At 42.9% G+C, this 20993-nt stretch overlaps 1 protein-coding gene across 13 annotated transcripts in view; it reads left to right on the top strand.

Annotated features, from left to right (window-relative positions):
• The window catches only part of MAP4K4 (mitogen-activated protein kinase kinase kinase kinase 4), a 219556-nt gene that overhangs the window by 78978 nt on the left and 119585 nt on the right, over nucleotides 1-20993 (top strand). The window lies entirely within an intron of this gene.

The raw sequence follows: 20993 nt of genomic DNA, 5'->3' as shown, positions 1-20993 counted from the left end.
TATAGTTAGATGAAATGCCTTCTTTGAAGTTGATTCATCAGAGCCTCAGGGTCAACCTACAGCAACATACTTTATGGTGACACCTTTTTAGCTGGTGCTCGTAAACCGTCAGAGTTAAGCATTCTTTAATCTAACACTGACAAAGCAGTACTGCGGGATATGGGTTATTTCTGTTCTCCGTGCCCTTAAGGGAATAGAAAATCGTAACATAAGACTGAGTCAGATGGCAAACTGGTGTTTTTCTCATCGAATGCAAAGATGTGTGCAAAAATACATTGGAAGGAGCAGACCGCCAATTTAGATGCATGTTGAAAGCTGCATATGGCTGAATTTTTTTTTTCTCTCAATGGTTAAAGAATTGCTAGTGGAATGGGAGAGAACACCGTAATCAAAAAACAATCCATTAGTAATTTTCCTGATTTATTTAAAAAAAAAAAACTTAAAGGGGTTGTAAAGGTTATCCCCCCCTCCCCCTAAAATATCTTCCATTACCTTAGTGCAGTCCTCCTTCACTTACCTCATCCTTCCATTTTTTTGCTTTTTAAATGTCCTTTTTTTCTTCTGAGAAATCCTCACTTCCTGTTCTTCTGTCTAACTCCACACAGTAATGCAAGGCTTTCTCCCTGGTGTGGAGTGTCGTGCTTGCCCCCTCCCTTACAGGAGCAGGCCCGTCGTTACAAGGTAGGCAAACCAAGCAATTGCCTGGGGCCCCAAGTGGGGCCCTTGCCGCGCTTCCTGTATGCTGCAGCCGCGTGAGCGCTCTATAGAGAGCCTGCAGCACTGCTGCCTTGAGTCGTCACTTCCCCTTCTCTGTAGCGTGGCCAAGCTTCTCTTCCTTCCTCCTATCAGTCCGGACTCCAGCCGGGTACCACGTGGTACAGGAGATTCAGTTTCCTTTTTCTCGGCCGGACTGAGTGCTCACTTCCTTTCAGTCCGGCTGGGAACAGGAAATTTAATCTCCTGCCGCGTGGTACGGACTCAGTAGAGAGGGGGGGCGGGAGGGGGCGTAAAAAGAACATGGGGGGGGGGGGGGGGTTTGCGTGTGGGGGGGGGGGGGGTTGGGGGGCCTCTGTCCATTTTGCTTGGGGCCCCCAAATTCCTTCAAACGGCCCTGTACAGGAGAGTCAGGACGCCCACTAACACACAGCTCCTTTCTCTATCTGCAACGTAGAGCGTCCTGACTCTCCTGTAGTCCAAGGGAGGGGGCGAGCACGACACTCCACACCAGGGAGAAAACCTTGCATTACGGTGTGGAGTTACAGACAGAACAGGAAGTGAGGATTTCTCAGAAGAAATAAGGACATTTAAAAGCAAAATGCAAGGATGAGGTAAGTGAAGGAGGACTGCAACCAACGATTATTTTCATAATCAATTAGTTGGCCGATTATTGTTGATTAATCGGTTAGTAACGTAAAAAAAAAAGTAATTTTGCGATGAATTTTTTTTGGCCAATTTGTTGTTGGGCAGATTAAAAAACACAAATTGCCGCAAAAACGCATTACTTTCTTTTTTGCAGCTTCTACATTGAAGTATATTGAACCAATTGCGTTAAAAGTCCTTGCCCTTTCCAAATACGCAGCAGCTGAAAAAAAATCATGGATGTGAACGTGTCCCATAGGAAAACATGTAAATGAACTGTAGTGTGTTTCTGCAAAAAGCACCAAAAAACAGAGGTGTGACCCAGGCCTGAGATGTTTAGTAACCTAATGGGGCTTAAAAAAAATAAAATTAGTACAAAAAGAGCAAATAATCGCTACTGTAATGGGTTAATTTTACTGTTGGACAGTGAAAGTAATATTTACAGTAGTTATTTTCTTTTTGTACTAAGGGCCAATTTTATTTTATTTTTATTTTTTTTACCCCATTATGTTACGGGTCGATTAATCGATTTTATTAAAATGGTGATCGATTATGAAATGAATCGATTGGTTGTTTCGGCCCTAGACTGCACTAAGGTAAAGGAAGCTATTTTTGGATTTTTTTTTTTTTTTTTTTTTTTTACACCTTCTACAATCCCTTTTAACATTTTATGGAAATGGCATGGAAGTGATTGGAACAGAGTCGGGCAAGGTTGTCTTGTTTTTCTGTGTGCATCTCTTGCTGTCATGTGCAGCTGCATGCAGTAAAACCGTATATGAATTATACATGTGGTACATTGCAGTGGCAGGCTTCCTTATGGAAAACTTCACCTATATCTCGGAAAGCCAGATTTTTATTTATTTTCCTTGCTTGCTGTAGATTTTGACCTTGGAAAGCTCACTCAAAGGATAATCCAATGATAAAGCCGGCGCTAAAGGGTACAGGCAGCTAGCAGTAGATCTATATACACACACACACACAACCCAAAAAGTGACAATGATTTATGTGCAGCACCGAAGACATTAAATGTCATCCCAAAAATAATAAACGGCAATAAAAAATCTAATTGACAAGAATGGACAAAGTTCCCAGAAAATGTGAAATCTCCGCTGGTGCTTGATCCAGTAACACCTCCACGTGTGATCAGTGCTACTGCTGCACTCACTAGATCTCTTGCTGCCAGAACAAGCCGCATACAGAGTATGAAACCCCAAGGACCTTGCAGTCTTTCGCACATGACCATCCCAGTACTTTAGGATTCCTCAGATGCCTGGTAATGCCGGTATCACCACTAGAAAGCATCTCGCTATGTACACAAGAAGACAGATTTAGGATTTACTGCCACCAAAATAGACCATGAAAAGCAGCCATTGCATACATGGTGGGATTGTTTCTGGCAGCTGGTTAGTGCAGGAAATATGTAACGATATGGTCAGCGATTGTCACATTATTTGTGTGGCATATTAAAATAATTGTTGTCCTTCCCAAAAGCTATTGACACATTTTGCAGTTACTACCGCTTTCTCAGGATGGAACAGTTGTTGAAAAATACACTGAGGGAATAATCTCATTAATGCAACAAATCTCAAAAACGTACATCATAAATTCTATACTATGAACATTCTCTCACGTGATCAGGTGGACATAAGGGCGCACAGGGGCCACAGCACCCTTCAGTCATGGAGAGGGTACAACTCTGGTATTCTAATACAGTTTATGACGTCCAAATGAGATACCTAAATAACTCGCTGAACTGTATTTATCATATCTATCCTTACTTGCAGAAACATAGGGATTGTTTGGAAGGAAAGGTTGACGTGAGGGCATACAAAGCATCCTCAAGATAAACCTAAAAGAAAAGCTATTATTCAGTACAACAAACCTTCAACTCCATCCCCCTCCTTATATTCAAAGAAACAGCTGACCCCCAGCTATCAAAGTGGGCTATATAGTAGTTACCTTAGACCAGGGATCTCCACATCCCATGAGGCGTTGTAAAACTCTGACATTCACAGACATGCTCGGCATGATGGGAATTGTAGTTCCTGAACAACTGTAGGGCCGTAGTTTGGAGACCCCTGCTTTAACTATTCCAGGATCAAATGACTCCATCTCCAGAGCCCAGATCCACTCATATACAATGTTGTAGGGGTGGGGGGTTCCCTTCTTAAAGTGGAAGTAAACCCTTCTATTTTATAGTTTCAAAAAACAGTTAACATTCCCGGCATGCCGGAAATGCTAGCTGTCACATTGGTTGTGCTCTCAACCAAACTGTCAAACCATCCAATGACCGGTGTCATAATGGATCAGATGTGCAGCATTATGGCAGTTACAGATTAAACAGAGGCCAAGATGGCAGCTTCCTTGGCTGAAAACAATAGTAGGGTTTACTTCCACTTTAAGGGGTTGGTCTTTACCTGCACAAAGCAGCATCTATATAGGATCATTGCCACATTGTTGTCACATCTGCTGCTACTACATATTTATAATCTGTTTTTAATTGAAGAGTACACATCTTTTTGGACCAGTTTAGGGGCAGTATACATATTTGAAAACATTTGTGACTAAAATGCATGGTTTTATGAAAAATGTATTGGCCTCATGGTGTAACCTTTTTTAAAAGCCAATGTTGTAGAACAATGTTTCTCATCTCCAGTCCTCAAGTTCCCCCAAACAGGTCATGTTTTCAGGCTTTCCATTATTTTGCATAGGTGATTTGATCAGGTTCACTATCTTGACCCCCCCCCCCCGTACACATGATACGAAAATCGTACGAAAAATGCATTCGAATCTATCATACGATACATGGATCGTTGGTACAGAGCTTTCAAGGGCCGATCAGGACAGTTTATCCGATTTTGAGCATTCAAGCAAGCAGTTTTGCAAGCGTTTATTTTGACCTTGTATCTACATTACCTTATCTCACCAATCGCCAAGTGTCCAGGGATTGTTTATAGGGATAAAAAAATCAGGACAAGCCCCTTCCCCCATGCACATTCTTCTCAGATGTCTAGACTATTTCCCAATTTTTTTTATTTTTTTTTAAAGACTTCATAGTAGATAAGGCAGTGCAAGCCTCTGCAACGTCATCTGACTTGCCTGTTCAGTGACCATGCTCTCACAAGGCTCTCGGAAATTCCCTATGTTCTAAGAAGGCAATGGGCATTAGTGGCATTAAACCGGCACATACTAGTAAAGGATGATGATGATGATACTTAGTCCTGCATGTTTTGGCACTAATGACATCAAAAGAAATGGACAGAAATATGCGGCTAGCAGCTTCATTTACCACAACCACCAATCGGAATCAAACTTTTTACAAATGCAAATCACAGTACCTAAATGATGTATTACATTTGTAATTTCTAAGCCAATCCCAAACAGAAGAACATTTCTGTTGCTCTACAACAATGTTTCTCAACTCCAGTCCTCAAGTACCCCTAACAGGTCAGGTTTTCCCTCAGATGCAACGGCTGTGGTAATTACTAATGCCCGGTACACACGATCCGAATTATTGCCCCCTTTTTTTTTTTTGCATGCTAATCTCACGTTGAATCTGAGATTACTAAAGACACGAAAATTTTCGTACGACAGAATAAAAATTTGGAAGTGATGTCTTTTTGTTGTAATGCATTTGTATTGCATTTTCCGTGCATGTCCGATAGAATAATAAATCGGATGTGGGGAAAAAACTGCGCTAGAATCCAATTAAACAGAGGGAGCATACAGGCTTGAGATCCCAGATGGTCTGGATCAGTGTCACGCATAAATGACAGATAAAAATAGTAATCACATTAAAACTTATGTAAAAAGCAATGTGGGGTGCAGTAATGCTCGACTGACGCATTTCGACTCTAGTGGTCTTCGACTGGGGCAAGGCCGAGTCAAAACACGTCATTGCTGCACCCCACATTGCTTGTTTACATGTGTTTTAATGTGATCACTATTTATTTTTATCTGTCATTTATGCATGACATTTTTTATAAAGAAACCAAATGTGGTTTGACCTGCACCATTGGGAGCATCTTTTTTTTTTTTTTGTTCCTTTTTTATTTTTGGAGTTTGTATGGAACTATCCTGCTACTGTCGATGGAAGAGTGTGAACTCCATACCTCACCCTGCTGGACCACCATTTCCATTCAGGATTAATTCAGGCTTCTGGGGACCACAAGGATCCATTTAACACTGATCCAGACTATCTGGGATCTCAAGCCTGTATGACCCACTGTTGTATAACAGATGTGTCCACCTTATTCGGTAAGAGTACCTATCCTGTTCATGCTTTGAAGATTTTCAGAGTGACTGCAGGCAACTTGTTTCTCCTTCATTGCGTTTTCTTCACATGGACTTTTTCACATTTGTTTTTTGAAGCCCACTTGCTTCTCTGAACTTATATCATTAGTTAGCATTACTCATATTTCTGTTTACTTTTCACTATCCACATTGTGTTATTTTCAGTGTGCACTTTTTATATATTGTTGACTATTAGCGCTACTCTAATTATTAGGGTTGTCCCGATACCGATACTAGTATCAGTATCGGGACCGATGGGCAAATGCTCCCGATGCTTCACCCGATACTTGTACTGTCAGGGGTGATCAGTGCATGGGGAAGTTACAGGCACCAATCACCGCTATATAGTGTATTCCCCAGGGAACCTGCCAAAACCTGATGTTTGAATATGTCTTCAAAACAACGAGTGGCTGATCACACCAGGAGTCTGAGACGCAGGGGTCTTCTCACTACAGTGAATGGTGACCTAATTACTAGGGATATACTCATCCATCATGCACACTGCTTGTAGAGTTCACCCCGCCCATTTGGTGGGACTTATTTGATCACTGTTTAGTTTTTTTTTTTTGTTTTTTGGTTGTTGCCCTATCCCTCCATACCCACACAGCGCAGTTATTATCACTCATTTCATTTGCTTTCATTTTTGTCTGGGACCAATTTCAGGTAACTGCAGCAGTGCCTTCTAGGTTTAGAATATCGATAGCGCAAGAGCCCTTCCATTGCATTATACTCATCCATCGGCCACTGGAAATGGGGGCTATCTGCTTTTTGCCAATTTAATAATAATAATAATAATAATGGCCGAAAAAATCATTATTTAAATTCATGATGTTAATTAAGTCAAATATAATACAATTGTATATAAAAAAAAACTGTCTAAAAAAAAAAAAAATAAAAAAAAAAAATCGATTTTTTGGTGCATCCTGAATATTTGGTTTTGGTCTATAATTTTTGTTTTGGAGCACCACTACTAATTGCATTACTACTTACAGAGATATAAACTACATATGGTAAGTTACAAGACTGGCTGGGCAATAGCTGCTATAGTGTGTACAGGTCTTAGACGATGGTGCTGAATGTGAGGGAGCAATTTTTTTTCAGAATCTTTCCAGCTTAGATATGAATGGTGGGAAAACGGTTTTAACCCAGCGGTAGGCTGTAGCTGTGATTGTCCGCTCTTGTGATGGGGGAAGAGATTGGGTGGAGTTCTGCTAGGGGGGCAGTCCCTGTTTTCAGCACTAGGAGGACTCTGGCCACTGCTAAAGCCAATCAGTCCTGCTATCCCCGCCCACCATCTGGAGGAAGATGACTCGCTTGGTTGCCACTACCAATCTCTGAAAGAAGAGATTTCCCTGTGATTGAGAAAACCACAGATGACAGTTTGGAATTACTGTTGAGCTTCCAGGAACTTTGTGCGAGTCACTTAGGCCACTTTCACACTGGGAAGGGAAGGAGTTGACAGTAAGGGCCCTTTCACACTGGGGCATTTTTCAAGCGCTTTAGCGTTAAAAAAAGCGCCTGTAAAACGCCTGAAAGAAGCTGTATCTGCAATCCCAATGTGAAAGCTCGAGTGCTTTCACACTAAAGCGCCTGAAAAACACCCCAGTGTGAAAGTGGTCTTAGCGTTAAAAAAAAGCGCCTGAAAGAAGCTGCATCTGCAATCCCAATGTGAAAGCCTGAGTGCTTTCACACTGAGGCGCTGAGCTGGCAGGGCGTAAAAAAAAGTCCTGCATGCAGCTTCTTTGCAGCGCTTTAGGAGCGGTTAATACACCGCTCCTAAAGCCCCCTTCCCATTGAGGAAGCTTTTTTTAACGCCAAAGCGCCTGAAAAGCGCCTCAGTGTGAAAGGGGTCTTGGCAGCGTTTTTCGGGCGCTGGCAGTGTGAAAGGCCTCTGAAAGCACTTGGGCTTTCACATTGGGATTGCAGATGAGGCTTCTTTCAGGCGCTTTACAGGCTTTTTTTTGAAACGCCAAAGCGCCTAAAAAACGCCCGAAAAACGCCCCAGTGTGAAAGGGGTCTAAAACTCTGTTAGTTTTAGCTGCACTTTACTGTCATTTTTGCGGTGCTAGTGGGGCGGTGTTAACCCGCTATCGACCGATGAAGGGGTTAAAGAGGAAGTAACCCCCCCCGAAAAATGGGGGGGAAAAAACTAATCCTGCAAGAGAGGCATAATGAGCTAGCATGCATAGCATATTAACTCATTATGTGGCACTTACCTAAAAACAAATCCCCCTGTAGTGCTCCTCGTTCCCCGCCCCCATGTCCCCACGCAGATTCTTTCTGGTATCGCCGCTGTGGCGCAGTGATTGGCCAGAGCAGCGATGACGTCACTCTCGTGCGCGTTGGAATACAGCATTAACCCAAATTATGCCATTCAGAAAAACGGCACGCTCATTGCACCTGCGCCGTTGTCTACACCTCGCATGGGCCATAGACATCGGCGCCTGTCATTATAGTAAATTTCTCCTAAACCGTGCAGGTTTAGGAGATATTTCTTGCACCTACAGGTAAGCCTTAATGTAGTACAGTGGTGGGGCAGATGAGCAGGGGGTTACAGTGGAAGGACAGATGAGCAGGGGGGTCTTCAGTGTTGGGCCAGATGAGAAGGGGGTTCATTGGTAGGACAGATTAGCAGGGGGTTACAGTGGTGGGGAAGAAGAGCAGGGGGGTACAGAGGTGAGATAGATGAGCAGGGGGTACAGTGATCTAATGTGTGGAGGTGTAGGAATTGGGTCTCATCTGAGGTCTGGAGGTGTAGGGATTGGGTCTGATATGAGGTCTGGAAGTGTAGGAATTGGGGCTGATCTGAGGTCTGGAGGTGTAGGAATTGGGGCTAATCTGAGGTCTGGAGGTGTAGGAATTTTGGCTAATCTGAGGTCTGGAGGTGTAGGAATTGGGGCTAATCTGAGGTCTGGAGGTGTAGGAATTGGGGCTTATCTGAGGTCTGGAGGTGTAGGAATTGGGGCTGATCTGAGGACTCTGGAGGTGTAGGAATTGGGGCTGATCTGAGGTGTAGGAATTGGGGCTGATCTGAGGTCTGGAGGTGTAGGAATTGGGGCTAATCTGAGGTCTGGAGGTGTAGGAATTGGGGCTGATCTGAGGTCTGGAGGTGTAGGAATTGGGGCTGATCTGAGGTCTGGAGGTGTAGGAATCGGGGCTGATCTGAGGTCTGGAGGTGTAGGAATTGGGGCTGATCTGAGGTCTGGAGGTGTAGGAATTGGGGCTGATCTGAGGTCTGGAGGTGTAGGAATTGGGGCTGATCTGAGGTCTGGAGGTGTAGGAATTGGGGCTGATCTGAGGTCCAGAGGTGTAGGAATTGGGGCTAATCTGAGGTCTGGAGGTGTATGAATTGGAGCTGGTGTGAGAGGTGCAGTATGTTTGTCACCATTACCCAAGTAATTTACAGCATTTACTTTATGAAAAATCCTGTACGCAAATGAGTGTGAGAAGTTGACTTTTTTGTTGGAAAAAAAAAATCGGCACGCTCAATTTCTTTGAAAAAAATTATCGACACATTGTTCTCAAAAAGGTTGCCTACCCCTAGTTTAACCCTTTTCAGTGCTAGAGACAATTTTGTGTTTTTTTGCACTTTAGGCCTAAAGGTTATTTGAAACCCCCAATCGTTAAATATTTGCTGAAAGCAGGGACAGTTTGTTCCTGTCCCATGTGGAAGAGATAAGGCAGGTTTATAGCTACCCAAATCACTTCCACAAGAAAGTTGACAGTCTGCTGAGAATACACACAGAGAAGTGTGTGGAAAAGCGGGTAAAAAAGAAAAAAAAATAAGGAAAAGAAAGGACTTTAAAAAAAAAAAAACTGATCGATCTGCCTGGAGTTCAAGTACGGTGTCTTATTAGGGAGATTTCCCTTCACTTCTTGGCATGTAGACTCCACAAGAAATGAGTGGATATCCTCCCAATGTTGGGGAATTCCTTGCTTAGGCCCCTTTCACACGGGGCAAATGCTGGCTGTGATCCAACTGCTCAGTACAGGATCTGTCTGCTGATCCCTGTTTGGAAGTCGGATGGTTGGGCCATGTCTGCATTGCTTATGTAGAGCAGACACCCCGCGCTCTCCTCTATGGGTGGACGGATGTAAACAAATAGATTGTCCAATTACACCCGACTGCCAATCCGATCTGCTAAGGGGAACAGATCCCCATTCATCTGTTTTGTAATGGATCACATGTCAGTGGGTGTAAACGGGCATCTGCTACTTCATAGAGGGTCTGATCAGGTCTGCCTGAAAAACTGACAGGCGGACCACATTGGTGAAAGGGGCATTACACCCGGTCTATCCCTGTTTTGGTGGAAACTCAAAATGTTACCCTAACTTTTTATTTCTGGTGGTTCTAAATCCTCACCACTATCCAATCTCTAAAAAAACATAAGTTTTTGCCTTCTACTTACAAGTTTATCGTTATAACACTCTGGTCAAAATGGAACAGTGACCATGAATCGCACAAATCTCTCCAAATGTTTTATCTGCAGCTTCTCCTCATGCATTTTAGCTCAACTAAAAAATGTGAAACCATGAATGGACACTAAATATGTTGCTGGTCGTGGGGCGTGTTGGAGATTTTAGTCGTTTAATTTTAGTCTAGAAAATAGAACATGATGTATTACTTTTTCATGTCCCAGTAAATGTTGTACTGCTATGTGATTATTTTTTTAAACCCTGTGTAAAGTCAGTCGTAAAGGTTTTATTTTGTTGTGCTAGCGTCAGGCAATGGGTTGGAAAACTTGTGTCCACACATTTTGTACATTCAGTGCTATCTGCAACCTACATTCCCTAGTATATAGGGACATTGCTGCGGGAAGGGAGGGTAAATACCTAGGGGGTGTTCTATGTTTCTGATAGCCCTGAACACGCTAAATGACCCACAGTAGCCCAGGGCAGCAGGATGACACACTGCCTATGCTTACCGACTGTTTACCTCAAAGCATGTGCGTTGTTCTTAAAGAGCTGTCAGGCTCGTAAACTTGCAATGTAAGATGAAGCACTAAAGTACAACCATTGTGTAGCAATACAAAGCAGAATGTGGAGCCAATTTGTGCGCTATAAATAACGACTGCCTTGGCCAAAATTGAAGTCGGCATACAGTTTTATGCAGATCATTAGCAGACAGAGTGGGCATCAAATAGCATATTTACTTTTAAGGCTTTCATAAGCTGTATATGTAATGACTAAATCTGGCTGCCTTGTGTTTATATGTGATTATAAATTATCTGTAGAGGGAAATTTAGGGAGCAACCACAATTGGGCGGTTTTGCATGGCACCCAACCAGCTTCTAGCTTTTATAATGCTTAAAGGATAAGTTCACCTTTTTAAGGAAAAAAAACTATAAATGCATATCTCTTTGCAGGTAAACAATTTATTTATTTTTTTATAATTTTTTTTACTTGGACTCTGTAAAGCATTGTACCCACAATCGGCAGATCACAGGTGCCATGCAGATTTGCCGGTGTAAATTTCTGCTCGTACCTCATACGGGCAGGCAGATACACAATGACTGGAAGAGAGGGTGAACTACCAGAACGCTCAACAGCACCATGGTACTTCATTGAGAACTACAAGCCAACAGCCGCAAAAGCAGTCGGTAGTCAGTACTTGTAGTTTCACATTCTCAAAAGATCCCTCACTAGAGGTAGTGAAGCTGCTGCAAGAGAGGGAACATGTTGCAAGTTCCAACTCTAAAGATGGATAAAAGTTGTAACGTGTTCCCAAAGGTAAACTAAGAAGCTGATTGGCTACTGTGAACAGTCTGCTCCAGTTTTAAGCAAATCATAGACTAGTAGACAAAATTCTGTCAGTCAAAAATAAAAAATGGCTCATATGATTGTGCCATTAATTTTGTGTCAATGGTCAAAAAAAAAAAAAAAAAAAACCCATGTTGCACCAGGCAAATATTGTGTGTCACAGCTGGCACCCATAGAAACCTCATTGTATAAATATTTAAAGGAGAAGTATAGCCAAAGCTTGTTTTGGCTGTACTCCTGGAGTGCAGTTCGTTCTGCACGCCTGTGACCCCCTCTTTCAGCAGATAGGGGGCTGAAGTCAGAGCCGGCTTGGGCAAGATCGTGACAATGAAGTCGGGATCCACCCACATGCTTGGATCGGCTCCCGGTCCAATGCAACATTATTAAAAAAAAAAAAAAAAAAAAAAAAATTATGTGGTTCCACAAATTTCTACCCCACTGGTTTTGGCTGCGACAACTTGTCCACCAAAACAGCTCTTCATTCTGGTCTGGTCACTGGCTGTCTCGCCAACTGTTTTTATGCATGCAGGACATGGGAACTGCTATTGAATTCCATCACAGATGAGTGGAAGACGTATGTACTGACTCTTGGAAAGCCACGGGTTAAGATAAATTGAACTGTATTTGCTGCCTAAGCCTGGTACACACTGCAAGTTTGTTTTCATTCCACCCTAAAAAAAAACTGACAACTCTGGTCGGAGCCGTTGTACTAACCTTTCAACGTTGGGATAGTAATCTCCACTGCTGAGCTGTTGTGTTCTGACTGGGGGGCGGCTCCTCCGCCAGAACATTCTGACCAGCGCTCTCCGCTATTGGCTGAGAATGCTGATCGGGAGTCAGTCGGATGCTGGTTTTCCAGCATGCACGTCCTACAGAAGCCAGACAGACCGCATTCGGCCGTTTTTTATTTAACTGGCCGATGTCTCCCAACATTCGGCCTGTGTGGGTTTTACTAAATACACTTGGCTGTGTTTTTTTTTTTTTATCACCTGGCTGGCGTTCAGCATTATGTATAATTGTACATTCAAGTGTGTAAAGGCTTAGTTACTTTTAGAGAAATTACTTGACGTTGTATTTAACCTCTGGTGCTTAGGCCCCTTTCACACTTGCGGGTGAAAAAGGGACATACATTGGTCTCTATGAGATCGCGGATGAACATCCGCTAACGCCTGATCTCGTCCGCCTCCGCAATGATCCGATTCTGCAGACGGAAGAAAACCCTATTTTTCCTTCCGTCTGCAGATTGGATGAACACGGACACACGGTCCGTGTTCATCCGATCCCCCCCCCCCATAGGGGAGAGCGGAGAAAAGACAGGGCGGTCCCTGCACAGTATGCAGGGACTGCCCTGTCATCCGCCGGCTCAGCGGGGATCAACGGAGCGATCCCCGCTGAGCATACAGAGGTTCACGGGGCGGATCATTACTGACCCGCCCCGTGTGAAAGGGGCCTTAGAGTCCTTATGTTATCTTATGTTCTTTCAGGATCAAGGTGCTTACTAGTAGTAGCTGGCAGTATTGATCTCTGGAAGTATTAAACTGGAAGTCAGCCATATGTAAAATGTGTTACTTTATCAATATTCTATAGAGAAAATAGTCATATTTTCCCCCAAGTACTATTCTGTGTCAACACTACATTAATTTGCGCAAACTATTTACACGTAGAGAAAGTCTTCCTATTACAGGATCTACATAAGCTACACAGAGGTTTTGACTTGGATGGATTGCATCTATTGTTCTATGATGCAGTTCATGCTGTATGATTCAGAAATTCCTCTCACTCGATATGCTGTTTAAGTAAAAGATCTGGTTCTCTTTGCCTTGAAAATTTGGCACAGATGTTTCCCAGGAGGATGCAACCCTCCTCAAAGCAGCTCTGTGAGAATGGCCCTGCTTTTACAGTCCAGATACAGGATGACAAAGCTTCAATTTTTTTGTGGGTTTAACCATTTCAGTTGTTTGGAGAAAGATTTGGCTGGGTCAACATGGTGTGCATTGTAGTGCTTCTAAAGAATAGTGGTGTTCCACAATAGCACTGTTCTCACTTTAGAACATTACAGGAGAGCAAAAGGAGGGAGCTGTTTCTCATTTTGTTTTTCCATATGGTGCCAGCAGTAACTTCTCACCAATTTCTGTGCTTTCCTTTTATGGTGGTGGTTCTTGAAATGCAGGGCTCCTGTGCATTAAACTCTGCCCAGGAATTCCAATGATGTCATTAGAACTTTGAGCATTCAGAGGCTGTAACCTCTTTATGACATCTATGCAAGTCAGACTGCACCACTTAAAGTGGACTTTCCATCCCAAAATGTTTTTTTCATTATTGTGCTCATTAGACCTAAAAACTCATCTGGAAATGCCTGTTGCTATGCAGTCCCACGAAATCTGCCTTTGGAATCACCTAGGATCCTGACATCATCTCCCTCTAATGCTCCTGGGAAATGTATGTCCTAATTTCCCAGGATGCAGTGCGCTACCCAATTATCACTCCCCATCCAAGACTTCCAGGAAGTAAGTGCCTGTAGGCTTCACAATGCCCAAAAGCAAAATGACAACGGTGTGGACATAGTTTATAAACTATCTTTTTCGAATAACTATGCGGATCGGCGGCGGATTGTAAAATAGTAATTATAAAAAACGCAAGATGAAAGGACATGCATTTAAAAAAATGTTAATTGTGGTTGGAACCCAGCTTTAATGAACATGAGCGAAGGGGTTCCTCATCACTCTAGTCAGATCATAGTATAGGGAATCTGTCAGGAAGCAAAATACCAGCGTGATACCTCAGAGGGAAGCTGTTATTATGTAGCTTATCAGCCATTTATTAGTTCTGGAGCGATACCACCCCCTGAACTGGTTTGCAGTCCAGGAAGCCAAAAATGGTGGCTTCTATCAGAGGCTTTTCGGGAATCATTTAATTTTTTGAATCTTTTCTGAACTGTAAAAAAAGGTACTCATGTATGGTTCTATTTTTTTTTTGATGGCTGAAAGGGACCTGTGCACACCAAACAAAATGCCAGAATTTACTGTGTTTTATGGTTGGAGCTCCAAACAAAATTTGTGTCCTTTTCTTCCCACAAATAGAGCTTTCTTTTGATGGTATTTGATTGCCTCTGCGATTTTTATTTTTTGCGCTATGAACAAAAATAGAGCGCCATTTTTGAAAAATCAATATTTTTTTACTTTAAATTAGCTACCTAGTGGCAACAGTGACACTAATACAGCGATCAGAAAACCGATCGCTTAGTGACACTGGAAATAGGGGGTGAAAGGGTTAACTAGGGTGGTGATCAAGGGGTTAAACCTTTATTAGGGGGGGGTACGGGGCTACCCTGGACCTAACACTAACTGCCTGTCACACTAACTGTCACACTAACTGCCACACTAACTGTCACACTAACTGTCACACTAACTGTCACACTAACTGTCACACTAACTGTCACACTAACTGTCACACTAACTGTCACACTAACTGTCACACTAACTGTCACACTAACTGTCACACTAACTGTCACACTAACTGTCACACTAACTGTCACACTAACTGTCACACTAACTGTCACACTAACTGTCACACTAACTGTCACACTAACTGTCACACTAACTGTCACACTAACTGTCACTAAATGCAGTGATCAGTAAATATATGATCACTGCAATCAGTGACACTGTGACAGGGGGCTGGGGGGGGGTGATCGGAAGGGGTTAAGTGTGCCTATGTGTGTGGTGTCAGTGTAGTGTTGGTGCCACTTACTGTGATGTCTTCTCTCGTCTCGTCGGATTGAAAATACAGCCGAGAGGAGAGCTGACATCACTTCCTCTGCCAGTGTTTACATTACACAGGCAGAGGAAGTCACACAGCGGGGGGTTGCCGGATTGGCTGAGAGCGATCACGAGGGGGCCGACAAAAACGAACAGCCGCCCCCTCATCACAGATCGCTCCCGGAGGTAAGACTCCCGCCGCATGTACCGGGGGGGGGGGGGTCCCGACCGGACCCCCGACCCCGGGAAAGGCAGGGACGTATAAATAGCCAAAATAGGACTTGGCTCTTCACGGCGCCTGCGCAGTCAGCTCCTAGTCTGTGCGCAGGCGCCGTGAAGAGCCGAGTCCTACTCCGGCTATTTTCGGGAAGCGTGACGCGCCATAGCCGGCCGTCAATCATGTTCCCCTCTGCATAGGAACGCCCATTCCCCGCGGGGAGTCTGAAACGTAACTACGGGATTAAACTGTGAGTACGGCGCAAAAAAAATAAAGGCATACTGTAGCTCACGCTAGTATGCTGGATTTTATGGTAGAAACTTGTTATTTAGGGTGAACCACCACTTTAAGAAGTTGTTGTTGTGAATGAGATTTAACCCTTTCAGTCCCATGGCTGAAATAAAGGTCTCTATTCTAACATATATTCTTTTATTTTCTTGTTACTACACCCCAATTATTTATTTTTAACCCTTTCACTACGAAATCATATATATATTTTATATTTATAACCGTTTAACTGCCAAACCGACAGTTCCCCCCCCCCCCCCATTTGTTACATTATAAATCAAGGAAATCCTGTTTATTTTTAGTGTTGGAGTGGAGAGGGATTATTAGAACCTGTCAGGCTTTTTCCTTAAAAAAAAAAAAAATATATATATATATAACTGACAATTTTTTTTAGAGTCGTCATGAGTTGTTTTTGAAATCACTTGATGACTCAAAAATAACAGACGATTTTTCTAAACCACTTGCTTACTGGGCACTAAACCCCCCCCCCCCCCTCCTGTTCAGACCAATTTTTAGCTTTCTCACTCTTTGAATGACAATTGCCCAGTCATACAATGCTGTACCCAAATACAATTTTTATCTTTTTCCCCACAAATAGAATTTTCATTTTGTTGGCATGTAATCACGTATCTTAAATTTAAATATTCCGTACGTTTTTTGGCTCTGTGTAACCTCTGTATACTTTCAGCTATTAAAACCATTCAACTTTTAAAATGTTCAGCTAATGATGAGATGACTTAAACTTTTTTCTACTATTTATACTTTTTAAAATATTGCGCTTTTTAACACTTTTTTAAACATTGAAGTCAATGAGAGCATGGGGCACTTTTTGATGGGGCAATAGGATAGGGGGCACTTTTTGATGGGGCAATAGGATAGGGGGCACTTTTTGATGGGGCAATAGGATAGGGGGCACTTTTTGATGGGGCAATAGGATAGGGGGCACTTTTTGATGGGGCAATAGGATAGGGGGCCCTTTTTGATGGGGCAATAGGATAGGGGGCCCTTTTTGATGGGGCAATAGGATAGGGGGCCCTTTTTGATGGGGCAATCGGATGGGGGAAGTTTTTTGATGGGGCAGTTTGTTGGTAGTAATATGATGGAGGCATTTTGATGGGAGCAGTTTTGATGGTAGAAATGTTATGGGGCAGCTCCTGAAAAAGGTAATTACTTTTAAAAAGATGTTAATTAGTGGGAATGCTGATTCTCACTTCAACTTTTTCTTACGGATTTAAGCTATTCATCCGGTTGGCTTTAGCAATTCAGCTATTCAGCATTCCCACGCATTTTCTGCAGGAAATGCATTTTCTAGTTACATAGGTTTTTTTTTTTAGCAGAGGTCCCAGAGAATAAAATGGTGGGTTTTGCAATTTCTTTTTATGCCACACGATATTTTCACAGGAAAAAATACTTTGATGTATTTTAATGCACACAATGTAATACCCACTTTTAAAATATATCATCATATATCATGAGTGTTACAAATACCAATCTAGTTACAACTTTATAGGCACCATAACTGATTTTTCTTAGTTTCAGAAATGTATCTTTCTTACCTCTTTTACAAAGTTAAAAATTCCTGTCAATGTGACCATGCGTCTGTCAATGTTGGTGAGGTGCGGGGTTACAGCTGTGATTGGGAGGTGTGTCTGTGTGCAGGAGGCAGGCTGTGATTGTTCAACCTTCCTCAATATTTAAGGTAACATACACTTTAAGCCCTGGTTCACACTGCTGCGATTTGGCATGCCATTAGACTGTTCCAAATTGCATGACAAGTTGCATTCCATTGCTGGCAATGGAACCGTTCATATTGCTGACTCGTGCCGCTGTGGTATGAAAAAGGTTCCTGCGCTGTAATTTGCATAGACTTCTGTTAAATGAAGTTGCAAGCCGCAGTGAAATAGAAGGTGCAAATTGCACTGATCTGCGTTTTTTAAAATTGCGCTGGTGTTTTAAGGTGGTGTTAATGGGTTAAATGCGTCATCTTGAAATACTAGAGAGACAGCTTGAAGGAGTTAAAGGGTGATGTGTGCTGCATATCTGTGCTTTGTGGGCTGAGCCATGCTATGGGAAGCTGACAATGGAGGAGATGTGTAGATGAGATCATCTGGCTGTACTGAGCATGTGTACTGAGAATAGCACAGCTGTGGTCCGCCCCGGCTCTTCCCTCACCTAGAAACTAGTGTCCCCACTGTATTGCACTTGGCTTATTCTGTGCTGGGAAGAGGGGAAGTCTCCTGCGTGGCACAGCCTTCAACTCTGGAGAACACGCATGACTGCTTTAAAAACCAAAACCACTTTTCCAGTGGGAAAACATTTATTTAGAGCCGTGGACACAGAGCATCAGATTGTCATTATGTGTACAGAGGAAAACATGAAGGCTAGCCATGAGAATTCCTAATACTTTCCCAGATTTCTTCAGAGTCCATTGTTTGTCTTTTTCAGGCAGACAGCAGGAGTATGTTTTTAGCATTTAAATAACTGTTATATTTAGTGATAATGTATTTTTTTTTTTTTTTCGTTTGGTTGTAGATTGGCCTCTGTGGGGTCTTGTATGTTGCTGGAAAACTTGCAGATCTAAAAAACACATGGAGTGCAATTCACTCTTTTCTTTATCAGTTTTTATATAGTACCTTCAATTTACTTGGCGCTTTTCATAGTATTCATTCACATGGAGCTTACAATCAAAGAAGGCCTCAATTTCCTATACAGTGGCTATAAAAAAGTCTACACACCCCTGTTACATCACAGGAACCTGACATTTAAAAAAAAAAAAATTGGACAAAGATAAACTCAGAACTTTCCCCACCTTTTTTAAAGCGGAGGTTCCGTCGATTTTTTTTTTTTTTTAAGTCGGCAGCTTCAAATACGGCAGCTGCTGACTTTTGAAAAATGGACACTTACCTGTCCAGCACGCCCACGATGTCAGCAGTCGAGGCTGAGCAATCGCTCGGTCCTCGGCTGCTTCCGTCGCTATCCTCGGTGAGGGAATCGGGCAGTGAAGCCTGGCGGCTTCACTGCCCAATTCCCTACTGCGCATGCGCGAGGATCACGGCATCAGACCTGGAAGTGGTGCAAATACCCGTCTGACAGGTATCTGCACCCCCCTCCCCCTGAAAGGTGAAAAATGTATCACCAGAGGGGGGGGGATCCAAAAAGTGGAGGTTCACTTTTTGTGTGAACCTCCGCTTTTAATGTGGCCTATAAACTGTACAAGTCAATTGAAAAAGAAACTGAAATCTTTTAGGGGGGGGGGGGGGGAGGGGGAGTAAAAATAAAAAAAACTTAAATAATGTGGTTGCATAAGTGTGCACACCCTCTTAAAACTGGGACTATAGCTGTGTTCAGAATTAAGCAATCACATTTTAACTCATGTTAAATAGGAGTTGGTACACAACTGCCATCATTTTTTAGAGTGCCTCTGATTAATGGCAAATAAAGTTCAGCTGTTCTAGTAGGTCTTTCCTGACATTTTCTTAGTCGCATTCTACAGAAAATGCCGCGGTGCGCGGAGAGCTTCCAAAGCATCAGAGGGATCTCATTGTTAGAAGGTACCAGTCAGTAGAAGGGTACAGAAGAGTTTCCAAGGCACTGGATATAACATGGAACACAGTGAAGACAATCATCAAGTGAAGAAGATTACAGTTTTAGAATGACCCAGCCAGAGCCCAGACCTGAATCCAGTTGAGAATCTGTGGGGTAATCTGAAGAGGGCTGTGCACAGGAGATGCCCTCGCAATCTGACAGATTTGGAGTGTTTTTGTAAAGAGTGGGCAAATATGTGCCATGCTGATAGACTCATAACCAAAAAGACTAAGTGCTGTAATAAAAGTATTAGTTTAAGGGTGTGCACACTTATGCAACTATATATATATGGTTGAAAAAGTTCTGAAATTTTTTCCTTGTCTCATACTTTTTAACTGGGGTGTATAGACTTTTTATATATACTGCACATACACAAAATAGTGCCAGTTTAATTAGGAGCCAATTAACCTACCAGCATGTCTTTTGGAGTGTAGAAAGCTACCAGGGTACGCACAGAGTAAAGTACTTTCTTTGGTTGACTTGGTGATGTGCTCCTTGCAGGGGCGGACTGACAACTCATGGGGCCCCCGGGCAATAGAAGATTATTGGGCCCCCGGACTTACAGATGGCCACCACGCCAGGAGGCAGTGCAGAGGCGGGGCAGCTAAAATCTCTGGATTTTCACATCATAATCATGTCAGTTTCGGACATATCAGGGACAGATGTAAAAAAAACACAGATTTTTACATACTGTCCCTGGTTTTACTGAGCCTAGCAACCCTGATGGGGCCCCCTAGTGGCATGGGGCCCTCGGGCAGTGCCCGAGTGACTCAATGGTCAGTCCGCCCCTGGCTCCTTGTTGGCTGTCATGAACATGAGGCAGTTGGCCACAGATTGTGATTCATCTTCTGGCATTGGTAGTATCAATACACACTTTCAGAGCTTTGTGTAAGAAGCTAAACTATATTAACAACTGTATCTAAACAGATGGTATTGGGCCTTATACACTCTGAGATCTAGTGTCTCGTTGACTCTGTATCAGCCAGTGCGTGAGCGTTGGAGTCTTTCTAGTGTGTTGGTTGTGTCGGTCAATTGTGAAAGAGTATTAACAATGCCTTCTGTAGCCGGCCACTACTGGACACAGCAGTTGGGGCATTTTCACATTGGTTGGTTCCAAAACTGCCAGTAAAACGCCTATGCCTTAATAGATTTTTTTTTTTTTCATTTGCTGCGTAATTGCAGCGTTTGCAATGTGTGTTGTTGTTGGTTGGTTTGTTTTTTAAAGCACATGCGACTCAAAAACTGCACCAAAAATGATTAGCAGGGCAGTTTTTAGGGCCGTTCCCTTTCATTTAATTGTGGGTGGTGGTGGTGGTGGTTGTTGGTGTGGTTGTGTTTTTTTTTATTTTTATTATAGCTCCCCGAGCATGCTGCAAGCAGGATTTTTTTTCACCACAGCGGAAGCTCACCGCCCAAGTGGGGACACATTTTATATTTGATTTTAAAGGGAGGCATTTTTAGAGGGAGACCTTTAGAAAGAGATATGATAAGAGTGGAGCACTCATAAACCCTAATATCTGTAATTTACCAGGTTGAATTAAGGAGAACCCCATAACGGGTATCAAAAGAATTGAACAGGGCATCTCCCTGCAATCGAAGACCCAATTTACTATGCTTGGCTCTCTGGCAGCCAGGGCTGCAGTCTACATCAGGGGTCAGATGAAGGAACTGTGGCAGAGGACACCACCACCATCATCAAATGCTGGAGAGATAGAGATATATGAATTGGAACC

This window comes from Rana temporaria, chromosome 2 (genome assembly GCF_905171775.1).
Source record: "Rana temporaria chromosome 2, aRanTem1.1, whole genome shotgun sequence".
Taxonomy (NCBI): domain Eukaryota; kingdom Metazoa; phylum Chordata; class Amphibia; order Anura; family Ranidae; genus Rana; species Rana temporaria.
Note: the sequence above shows the minus strand (reverse complement) of the source record. Positions and strands in the feature narration are given on the sequence as shown.